This window comes from Rhododendron vialii, chromosome 10a (genome assembly GCF_030253575.1).
Source record: "Rhododendron vialii isolate Sample 1 chromosome 10a, ASM3025357v1".
In the NCBI taxonomy this organism is placed as follows: Eukaryota; Viridiplantae; Streptophyta; class Magnoliopsida; order Ericales; family Ericaceae; genus Rhododendron; species Rhododendron vialii.
The window spans coordinates 37,093,980-37,106,292 of NC_080566.1; the positions used below are offsets into that span (position 1 = coordinate 37,093,980).

The 12,313-nt window shown below is 38.3% G+C and overlaps 1 non-coding gene across 1 annotated transcript; it reads right to left on the bottom strand.

The window, feature by feature from the left end:
• Window positions 1-8,763: 8,763 nt before the first annotated feature.
• LOC131305820 (small nucleolar RNA snoR100) lies at window positions 8,764-8,871 on the bottom strand. The gene has a single exon (XR_009193378.1). It is a non-coding gene; the product is annotated as a small nucleolar RNA snoR100 (small nucleolar RNA).
• Window positions 8,872-12,313: the final 3,442 nt, after the last annotated feature.

The window sequence follows — 12,313 nt, forward strand, 5'->3', positions numbered from 1 at the left end:
AATTTAAACTAAAAATGAAGTTCTCGCACAAAAATTTCATCCAAGAAATTCACCAAAAAGTAAGTACTATACCCAAAAATTTTAATACAACTACAATTTCCTCTCAAAATATTGTCTAAATCAAATTATTTCTCCACAAAATTTAATTCAAAAAATCAAAATTCCTTCGTGGAAAAATGAGAGGTCACTAAAAAAATAATTATCCTACTGTCTCAAATGCATACACTTTCGACACTAAAATGGAATACAAAAAAATAAGTGTGAATATCAAAAAATAGATTGTGAAAATTACTCCCCTTTTTGTAATTGGTGAAATTAATTACATTAATACCCAATCTTATTAATATTCAGGGCGATACACTTAACAATTGGCACTATATATTTGACACATGGATCGGTGTCAAACCTTCACCCTATGCATACCAATCAAAATTTAATGGTGTTCCTTGGAACTAGGTCGTGGAAGTAAAATCTAAATAATTTTGTAAGTTTATTGTCATTGTACTTTCTTTCAAAAAAAATTATTATAGTCGACATATTGATTTACACCAATGACATAGCCTGAAAATAAAGCCCATACGTACAAGAAAATATTATATAACTAATAGCCTTTAGAATTACAAATTCTAAATTGTGTACTATAGTGATAAAGTGTTGGAATTTGGACATTTATCTAAAAGATCTGGAGTTCATGTCTTACACTCTTCGTTCCTATTTTTTTTTAAAAGAATGTTGTTATTTTTTAGGATAAATTACATAGTTAGTCCTTAAATTTTCATACTTCAACAAATCTCGTCGTTCAATTTCAATACAACATTAAAATATAATAATGCACCATCTGAGCCCCACGTAAGGTGTTTATTTTATTTTATTTTTTATTTTATCAAAATCGTCTATCTTTTACATAATATTAATTAGGTCATTCGTACCAAGAATGAAGTTGATGGCTTATAGCTAGACACTTAATTGGATGAAAAATATCATTCTATTATTCAATTTGTGTGCCGATAATGGAGCTTTCTAAACCTGATTGAGACAAAAATTTACGTAGGTGACTTAATCAACAAACATAAAAAATTCAACGGATTTGATCGTTATTATTGTGTCACAGTCGCATGGCTACATTACATTCAACTATAACAGAGGACTAGGTTTCACACCAAATACTATAAATTGACTGTACAGTCTAAATGTCGTTAGTGAGTGTATTTTTAAAATGATCAATCAGGACTATTAGGATGTTAAGTTATACAATATTTAATTTGTGATATTTTAGACATGTATCTTGCTTGGGTATAATAATTATTGATTGTGCTACGATATATTTTGGTCGTGTATCTAGTATTTTTTGATCGATTTCTTTTGGTACGACACATTGTGGTAAGAAAGTGTCAATTTTTTGTTTTATTATAACAATTGTGGTTATGTTATATAATTTGTAGTATTTTACACATGAGGGAGAGGAAGAGAAAGTCAAGAAGGAGTGAACAACCTGTTACCTGCTGAGCCCTTTTTTTATTTTATAAATTGATTTAATAAATGGGTGGTCCGGATTATTTACTTTGAAATCCAAGGGTTTAAAATCATGATGCGTACGGTACACCCCTAATAAGGGGTGTGTACCATAGGACTACCCTTAGAAGTGAATATTTTTGTAGAAAGATTAGTCATTTTGTACCAATTTATAACTTCATGTTGTCATGCCCTATGTTTTATGGGTCTGAGGAGGAAGTTGGCTTGGCAGTGGTTTTAAAAAGACGGTGTCCTATTTTCAAACTACATATAATTTGGAAAATAAGTATTCAATACGTAGACATGACGATATATTATGCTATCTCATTTGGACATGATATTATTATCGTAAAACCTAAGAAGCGGAAAGTTACGGAGGAGAATTTTTTTTTGGCAAAAAGTAGAATTTCATTGATAGATAAAAAAGAGTTCTTACAAGAGTTCACATGAGAAATACAAATACAGCCTCAACAAAAGAAATTACAAGTATAAGAAAATTATATCGGAGGAGAATATTAAATTGCTACTTTCTAAAATTCAAGACTGTGATATGTAGCAAGTAATTGGGGAATATCAAGAACTCAGCTTCTTGTCATTTTTGCTCAATAGGTTGACAACCAGGCCCTGAATTTTATAACATGAAAACCAGATGGTTCATCTTTTTCTCGTGACACTTTTTTTTGGGTTATTAAATCGAAACTTAGCATAAATAAAATTAAGAGTACATAGTTTGGGATAAGAAACAACACTCGGGCCATCCAACATTTGGAATATAATACGATACGGAAATTCACAGAGAAACTAAAAAAGGGAAACGGTGCTCTTTCACATCTTGGGCTAGTTGATTGGCGCACTTGTTGCATTCGCGCATGACATGCTTAACCGGAGGATTGCCCAGCTCCTGGAGAAGGGACCTGCAAACAGTGAAGAGATCGTGAAGTTGATGATTGCTTTTAGTTGAACTGATTAGGTTGATAGCATTTGCGGCATCTGATTTGATTTCTGCCAAGGATATGTTCTCCTGAGGAATTTGAGTCCATGATAAATAACTCAAAGCTCAGCTGAGAAGCCTGAGATAGGGCCCAATTTGCACAAAAACCAGTGATCCAATTTCCTTTCCAATCCCTAACTAAGCCACCAGTACTTGCCTCTGAATCTGTAGTGCTACCACTCCCTTCAGCATTGAGTTTAAAGAGGCCAACGGGAGGTGGAGTCCATCCAAGAAGGCATTACTGGGCTGAGTACAGGTTGTAGTAGGGTTTGGCGGCACAATGACTCCCGCTCAAAGGCTTTGGCTAGGATAGTGGTGACGGTTGTTTCAAGTGGCGGGAGCTGGTTGCTGTTGTGGAGCTGGCGTCCATCGTGACAATGTTTCCCCAAGCAACAGAGTTGCCACTCGCTCTTTCACAACAGTAGAAAGAAACATTTCCTTCTGTTTGCAGAGATAAACTAACTCTTATTTTGGATCCCCACAACTTTTGAACCAATGAACATTCTCAGACAAGCACTCCAATCTGAAGCAAACCTTCACTGTGAAAGAATTTGCTTTCAGGGTCTTGTAAAAAGGTGCATCAAATCTGAATTTTATGATTTGACTGTTGCCTCCAAATCGGTCAAAATCCAGGTAACACAACTAAGATAGAGCATCGTCCACAGCAAGTCGCAACCATAACCTATTTTCCCTTGAGATGTTGTACAAAGTGATCCCTAGTCATATACCAACGGGAAGCCCAGGAATATATAAAGGGAAAAGGTTTGTCATAGTCATTACCAGAAACATCACGCGCTTGAGTTCTACACTGAAGACAAATTGCTTCAAGGAGAAAAAATCAACTGACTTCTGAAATAGTAGTGGACTGTAGAAAGTCCCATCAGTTGAGAAACCAATTTCATGCAATGATTTCTTGAGTTCACTCACGAATTTGGAGGGCTCAATGGATAGCTCAGAATAAAGGGATTCTATTTGTGACAATGTAGAATGGAGCTACTTCAAAGTAGAACCATCACTAAAGGCTTCGACACTGGACAACCTCAGTACACAGTAGAAGTATCAGCTCCAAGACATGCAACTCATCTTGTTTACTGAGCCCCATGAACCTATACTTCATTTCTTTAAGGGTTCTGTCTAGTTTCCCCAATAAAAGACCTGACTCTTCCATTCCGCAAAAGAGCTTTCTTGGGGAGATAACTTCGCCAGCAGCTTCGCAATCCTTAAATGTTGCAATGAAAAAGCAAATGCACCGGCAGATGAGTTAGTAGGGAATTTTGCCAACTCTTCCTTCCAACTCTTGCATGAGCCCAAGAAATATAGATCAGTAACTAACACAGAAACAGTAACCAAATTTGGCAATAATATACATGACAACACAAAGCGGCACAAAGTGCACATATCTGACAAAAGCAGGTCCATGGCAGAAAATGAATATACCAGCATAACATCTGTCTCCAATTTGTTAACTCAAAAAGGGAAAGAAAAGAAGAAGGAATAATTAAAGAAATAGGCAGAGAAGTAAAAAAGGCAATCCGGACAACAAAAATCCACAAGCCCATGCATGTGATGGTTATGAAAGATAACATAGACTTCAATATATTTTCTACAAGCACCACATAGATTTAACAGAAACATAACTACATTTTCATAGAGAGATGACTGTCCATGAGGTTCTGATTAGTCCATGAGGTTCTTCAAATTGATAATCAGGAGTCCAAACCTTAGTCACAGAATCTGTGACCTAAGGCTGTGTGCGCATCCAAGACTTATGCGTGAATTCAGACTTAATTCGTGCACTCACTTCTGCCATTTCCCGACTTCTAATAACAAATGAGATTGAAGCCCATCAGTGATCCTGTTGGTCATATGTCCCGCATTTAAACATAACTAAAGCCACCACCCAAAACTTAAGGTTTCTCCAGTAATCAACAGGGAACCACCAAACCAGTGTAGCTTCAAGCAAGGTCAGAAAACTTGTATAATGCTGACTACTTAACCACAACGTACGTCTCGTGAAAATGTCACTCAGAGAGAACTGTATTCATAGCTTTAAGCTTTATGGCACAACTGAGAAGTAATTCTGAGCTGACTTAACACTTCCAAACAAACATTACAGAAAATCATCAAGTTTATTGCAGATTGAATAAAAAAAGGTATTGGGTACCAACACTGGATTTCAACTTGTCGGTCTAAAAACATACACATGAGAAAAGGCAGACACATGCCAGAAGCCCCCAAACCTACCAAGAGCAGTACATGGCTCTCAACTTCTAGTTGAAGGCTACATCTTGTGAGAAACCATTCCTTAAGAAAAGGGGCACAGCATGGTTCATCTTTTGATTTTCAAACTGAAAGATTAGCACTCTCCGTTGTAAATGAGAAAAACAATACTGTAATACATTTTTTTGTCCATGTATGTGGAGATTAGCTTCCATAATCCCTTTCGCTTAAGTGTAATTTCCATCGAATGTTCATAGCCCTCTCATATATGCTTTCCCAAAATTTATGTACACAATAACTCGATAGTTGCTTTGACCACGATTGTTCTCTCATCAGGCATCATAAGATCGACTATAATGCAAACTCGGCTAGAATGGACCACCGAAGAAGAGTAACAAATGCACCGCAGTGGTGGTGCTGAGAGTTGGAAAAAAGTAAAGATGGAGTAACTTTATAGGAAAGGAAACGGAATGGACTCTCTCCTGCATAATCACCTGTTTAGATAGCTTTCGAGGAAACAAATAGGAACAAACCATATTCCTTACAAAATAAAACTATCTACCATCTGTCATTTATCGTTTATGTTTTTCCAAGCAAGGGAGAGAATAACACGTCTTGCTCTTCTTTTCCTCATGAATTATTCAAACAAGATGGAAAGATGCCATTATCAATTTTGTTTTCTGTTTCTCTTTTCTTTCTAGCCTCTTTCCTTTTTCTCACCAATTTCGCCAATGGTACAGTAATTGAGGATGGTGTAAACCTAAAGTACACCCAAATCAAGATTTATAGGTCGTGGTAGTTTGCCATGAAGCATATCAAAGCAGAAAAATGAAACAAGTAGCCTGAATCAAAAGCAACCAGCGAATGATGCAAAAAAAATGTACTGGTGCAAAAGAACTAGACCACAATACGTATAAAGTTGGGAAAAGTCCATTTTACCGGCGCTTTACCACTGAGGTTTAAAACTTGAGCACATAACCCCCACTAGATTTATAGATCTCCATCCATTTTAACGGTTCATATGCCATACGCGCATAGTTTGCAAATTTTTTTGTCAATGAGCATTTTCCCTCCCAAATGAAGACCAAAAGATGCCCTTAGACTATAAATAAAAAGGAAAGCCCCAATGTTCTCCTCTTCTCCACACCAGCAGCAAGATTTGGTCCCACCCACCCATATTACCATGTATACTACTATGTACTTCCTCATCTCCGTCCTCATATTTCTGGCTCTTCATCTTTAAGATCCCCATACATCTTCTTCCTCTCTGTAGTGAAATGTCTTTCTCAAGCATTGCAATATGTGAATCCATTACAAGCAACCAATAAATGATCTGAAGCACATTTTCAAGTTCCATAGCCAAGATAAATGAGAAGTTTAGGACTTACACTCTTATGAACAAAGGTTCAATGCCGGAAAGTCCTCACCACCAGCTCAATCCGTCCCTGACAAAGAGGGCAGTTTGTTAAGTGCGAAGAGCACAACATACAACAGCACATATGCCCACACCTTAAAAAATCACAACCCAGTCAGCCAGTAAGACATTGAACCTCAACAGAATCGAAGATCTCTATGAAAGATTAGTGTTCCACATTTTTTTCCTTCTTCATGTTTTAACATATCAAAACTTTGGACGTGCGACTTGGGCATTTCAAGATTGAGTGATATTGCTCTGCAATTTTCATAGCCATAATAACAAACTGAAAATAAAACGCATGTACAATTAACCAGCTTGAATCCCAAGGTTCATTTTGAGGAAAGGTTTCAGCAATACCACAAAACTACCGATAGAGCTACCCTAAAAAGCACGGATACGGGATACGGATACGATACGCGGATACGTGATTTTTCCAAAAAGTAGGATACGATACGTTGGGGCTACGTTGAATATAAAATTAATTTTTCCAAAAATTATTTGTATCCCCTTCATTAGGTTGTAAGGATGAGGAAACAGAACTACCAGTACTAGCAGAATCCAATCATACTGTTACAAAAAAAAAATCCCCTAAAATCAGATTATACTGGAAAAAAAAACCCCTAAATCAGACAAGAGAGAGATGAGAGAGAGAGAGAGAGAGAGAGACGGGAGAGATATACATTTCCGTATAGGTATATATATAGTAAGAGAGGAATGTTGGCAGAATGCTTAAGGGACAAAAACAGAATTGTACTCCTGCTCTAAGCATATCACACATAGATTTGGCATTAATCAGTCTTTTTTACTACTATCTGACTCTGATCCATTCTCAACTTTACCATCTGAACCTGGGGAAAAGGAGGAAAAACAAAAGGCAACTTTTCACTACAAAAGAAAATCATGGAGGCAAAGACAAAAATTTAGAAGCAGACACACAGCAAGCTTACCTTCATTAGTCTACAATGAGCCTTTAAGGCGTTTTTTGCTGATTAAAAAAAAAACAGTCTTGGTAGATTGGTCAAACCTCACATTTCGAATACGAGGTTCTAGTACCATGCACAACCAACCGCGAAAGCCATGAATTCAGAAATGGAGTTCAAGTTTTAAGAGACATTTGTGCTTTTCACATCTGTCCAACACATATTTCAATGCACTGGGAAACGAGAGCTCCAACGGGAGCTCCCGAAGTTGAGATTTTATGCAAGTCTTTTTCTAAGTAACAATAGTGAATCAAAAGACTTCACAAAAATCATAGGCCGAAAAAGGACTTCCTTCAAAAGCCAAACGTCAAACACGTGGGAGGCATAAACCTTGGATCGATTTCTAATGCCGTAAGCCATACAAAATCAAAACCCAAAAAATTAATTAGAATTTGCGCCAATGGAAATTGAATTAGATGCAAAAACCACTCATTGTACCTTAGATTGTGCCTCACGTTCTTCTTGGCTGCAGATGCGGTTCTGTTTCTCAGACTTCCGAGACACAAATAGCAAACACCCGTTGTTGTAGAGAGGGAAAGAGACGATGGGTTTGGCTGCATGGATAAGCTCACCAGTTCCAATCGCCCGAGTCGCGAACACGGCTTGACTCAGTGATATTGGAACTCGGATCGTCGACGGTGAAGGTCGACTAGGATTCGGCGACGTTGTTACTCCGATTACTGGACTACACGACCAGAAGGAGAAAAATAGTCTTTTAGTTGTAATCAAGTGTTCCCGGCTCACTTTTCTCCAATTTTTTCCGACATATTTCTTCGCCGATTAAATCCCTAGAAGTATTCGATTAACTTGATAACTGATAAAATCATTTTAATTGACGAGTTCTACGATGTGGACAAATCGGATCATAAATATAATTCAATAGTAGGGTTGAAATTTTCGAAAAACCGAACGGAAGGAAAAACCTCATTATAAGGTTGTAATCAAGTGTACTCAGCTAACTTTTTATCATGTTTTTCCGAAATATTTCTTCTCCGATTAATATTCTTTTGGTGGTTGATTGAATTCATACTTCACAAAAGCATTCTAATCGACCAGTAATACAATAACAACAAATCGGATCAACAAATTAATTTCAAAATAAGTTTGAAAATTGCCAAAAATGGGGGAGAAGGTACTTCGCAGGTGGAAGATGAGAAGTGTGTACTGAACTCGCGCTTTGTACGCCCGAGTTGCTTACTTTATTCTTCCAAAAATCGTTTTTCCTGAACACGATTTCGTCACAGTAGACACCGCATAAGACGCGATCGGTTTTCTTAGAACATATATCAATGGGCTCTAGGGTCAATCACCTCTGAATTCACTGATGCATACAACCTCCTCCTCCGCTTCGATACCATCTCTGATCTATTCTTGCTTTCAGATTATTTTTACGAATGGTATATCAAGGCCTTTCCCCCCGATGCCTTTATCCTCCAACGTTAAAGCTTGGATAACAGGTACTTGGCTTTGCATCGGTATTCGGGATCGATTCATATCCCTTTGTTTCGTCGTCCTTGCTTTATACCCATGTAGACCCTAATCATTGGAGATATGAGTGGGGAGGATCGAAAATAGACCTAACCTTTGTCAATATGCACAAAGTGGTTCTCTCAAAATACCACTCAAACAGTGGCCCCTGTACCTGTTTTGCTGCGGAACCATGCCCCCAAATCAAAGCCAAATGGCATGAGAGAGTGCAGACCTAGAGATCCAATTCAATTTATGTCCACGTTACCATGCTTCCTTCATTGCTTTATATGTATGACAAATGCAGTCTATTAAAAGTGCTTTAGTTTTCAGGGTATGCTCAATTAGGACATGGAAGTGATTCATATCCCTTTGTTTCGTCGTCCTTGCTTTATATGTATGACAAATGCAGTCTATTAAAGGATGCACATAAAATGCTAATGCAATGTCTGAACAAGAGGTGGTTTCTTGGAGTGTTTTAGTTTTCAGGGTATGCTCAACTAGGACATGGAAGTGAGGCAAAAGAGGTCTTTGAGGACATGGAGAATAAAGGGATCGAACGGAATGTGGTATCTTATAATGGGATGATAGCGGGATTCAAACTAAGTCAATGTTATTCGGAATCAGTGTTGGCGTTTTGAAAGATGCATTCGCGAGGTTTTAAGCCTAATGAGACTGGTATATCAAGTAAAGCCAAGTCCAATAAGAATCCCTTGTATTTTACCAGCTTGTGGTTGTGGAAACACTGCAGCATTGATGCATGAGAAGGCAACTCAAGGTTTTTCTATCAAAAGTGGGATCTCTGGTGATGTGTACGTAGGCAGTGCATTGATTGACACGTACGCTAAATGTGGAAGGATCGAAACGTCTCGTCCTTTTTTTGATAGGATGCACTAGAAATTTGGTTTGTTGGATTGCGATATTGGTGGGTATGCAATCCATGGAAAAGCTAAGCTATTGAGAATTTTTTCAGTCGATACAGAGGAGTGAGCAGCCCGACCTGGTTAGTTTCAACAGTATATTACCTGTAGCCAAAGTGGCTTAACAGAAGAAGGGCAGTGACATGTCTACCTTCAATCCTAGGGCTTAGGTAAGGAGACCCCTTATCCCTAGTTCTTTTTGTCGAAGCAGCAGAAGGATTAAATATCATGTTCAAAAAAGCACGAAGGGTGTGGAATTGGGCAACGGGGAGATGCCATTAACTTATCCACAATATGCTGATGATACCATACTATTCTGAAATGCAAATATATAAGAAAATACTGCTATCAAGGGGCTGCTAAGGAATTTTGAGTTCATGTCTGGTTTAAAAATTAGTTATCAGTGGTGTGGGGATAAATGAGGTCTCGACAACGACGACAAGAGATTTTGCTGCAGTGTTGCGGTGCAAAGTTAAACCATCCCTAGTTATTTGGGACTGCCACTAGGAGCCAACTCAAGGCTGGAGAAATTCAGAAAAAGACAAACATCTTCAAGGAAGAAAGTCTCATCATTTGGAGGTAGAGTAGCATTGACATAATCAGTTATGAGTAGCCCGCTTGTTTATTAATTATTACTTGTTCGTATTCGAAATCCCAGAAGGTGTGGCTAAGGAGATAGATGAGTCCAATGCGACTGCCACTAGGAGCCAACTCAAGGCTGGAGAAATTCAGAAAAAGATAAACATCTTCAAGGAAGAAAGTCTCATCATTTGGAGGTAGAGTAGCATTGACATAATCAGTTATGAGTAGCCCGCTTGTTTATTAATTATTACTTGTTCGTATTCGAAATCCCTGAAGGTGTGGCTAAGGAGATAGATGAGTCCAATGCAATTTCCTATGGGGGGGATTCAGATCAAGAAAGGAAACTCCAGATGGTAGGATTGGGAGAAAGTCACTATGAGCAAGGAATTGGGTGGTTTAAATAACAGGAAAATTATGTGGATGATTACTATCGAAATGGTGGTGGAGATTTGGGGTGGAGAAGGAAGCCTTATGGAAAAAGGTTGTATGCCTCAAGAATGGTGATAATCAAAATGGTTGGTTACCAAATGCAGCATCAGGAGTGAAGTCTTCTGTCATTTGGAAGGAGATTACTGCTGTTCAAAATAGAAATGCCTTTGTATTCAACCATTTCAGATCCAGTATTATCAATTTCCTTCGGGAAGGACATTTGGGTGGGGGAGACGATAAGTTGGCTGTGAAGTTCCTTAGATTGTTTAACATTACTATGCAGAAGGAGGAAACAGTTTGGGAGCTTTGTAGTAGAAATTCAAACACAACCTTTGGAGGATTATAGACTAATCAGTGTAGTTGGTTGCGTACAAAGTTCAGAGGTCACCTAACATCCGTGTGCATGATATGCCCAATTCACCCAACATAACTCGGGCTGTCCAGTTTGCTTTACGAGTTCATCGGGAACCAATTCAAACGTCCGCTAACAGAGGACCCGATTAAAGCTGGTGCAAAGTTCATCTAGGCCATTTCAGACAACCACCATGAAATCTGTACGTGAACAAAAATACATATAAATACATTTCCTTTGCCATATAGTAATGTATGCATGAATATAGGATGATTCCCCCAGTTACAAATGACGATCCAGACGACCAATCCCACCCGGGCTCACTAAATGAGGATTGAATTCTTTTCCCAGTGTAAGCGATGAAAATTCCACTTGCCAATCTAACCCTTTTGTTAGCCCTTTTGTTGCGGAACACTCTTGGTATATACCTGGTTCATATAGGGGCATTTCCGTCATTTCACGTGTTTTGTGGTGGGTCCGCGCTACTGTTTTGCCATTTTTCAAATTACTAATATGGATTTTCTGACTTTCTTAATATTCCGTTTGTGTCCCCAAAAAAGTAATTCTATTTTGTCTTTTAGCGTTTGGCATTTCAAATTTTGTTGAGGGGTATTTTCGTCTTCTCATATTCTCACCTGACAGGTTCACGCGTTTTCTGCAAAGTGACGTCTATCTTCTCCAAATCGGATCGTCTGTCCTCGTTCCTCTGTCCCCATCCCTGTCCCAGTATCCAGAATCCAACACGTGTCCATCACATAGAAAGCCAATAAACTAGACTACACCTAATCCCCCCCTTTGTCATCTTCTCTGCTGCTCACATCTACAGCAACGCACACCACCATAGCTTCGTCCAGCCTCCGCGCCGCCGTCTCTCACTTCCCCTCAACCACCACCGTCTTCTCACTTCTGTAACCAAGTAAACCATCTCACGCACTCAAGTGAGATGACTATAGATCCGCAAGTGCTTATTCAAACTGAAAATTAGTAGATCGATTTGCTAATTCCTGCTTGAAAATCTATATATATAAATTATCATTGTGTTCTGGAGATTCAAACAAAGAGCTATTAGGGCTTCTTCCTTTTTTTATTTGCTAATTCCTGCTTGAGAATCTATAAAAAAAGATTATTGTGTTCTCGAGATTCAAACAAAAAGCTATTAGGGTTTCTTATGTTTTCAATTTTTCTTCTAATTTTATTGATTTCATCAGAGAGAACCAATTTGTTAATGTAATCATAGACAGAATAGTTTGAGGGAGAGAGAAGTAAAGTGGCGGTGGTGATGGTGGAAGCGGTGGTGGAAATTTGCGGAAGAGGAAAACTGGTTTTTAGTTGGCAACAGGTTTCACACCAAGGGAGGGATTGGGTGTAGTCTGGTCTATTGGCTTTCTAAAGTTATGGATACGTGTGGGCTTTTGAATACTGGGACAGGGAGGGAGACAGGGT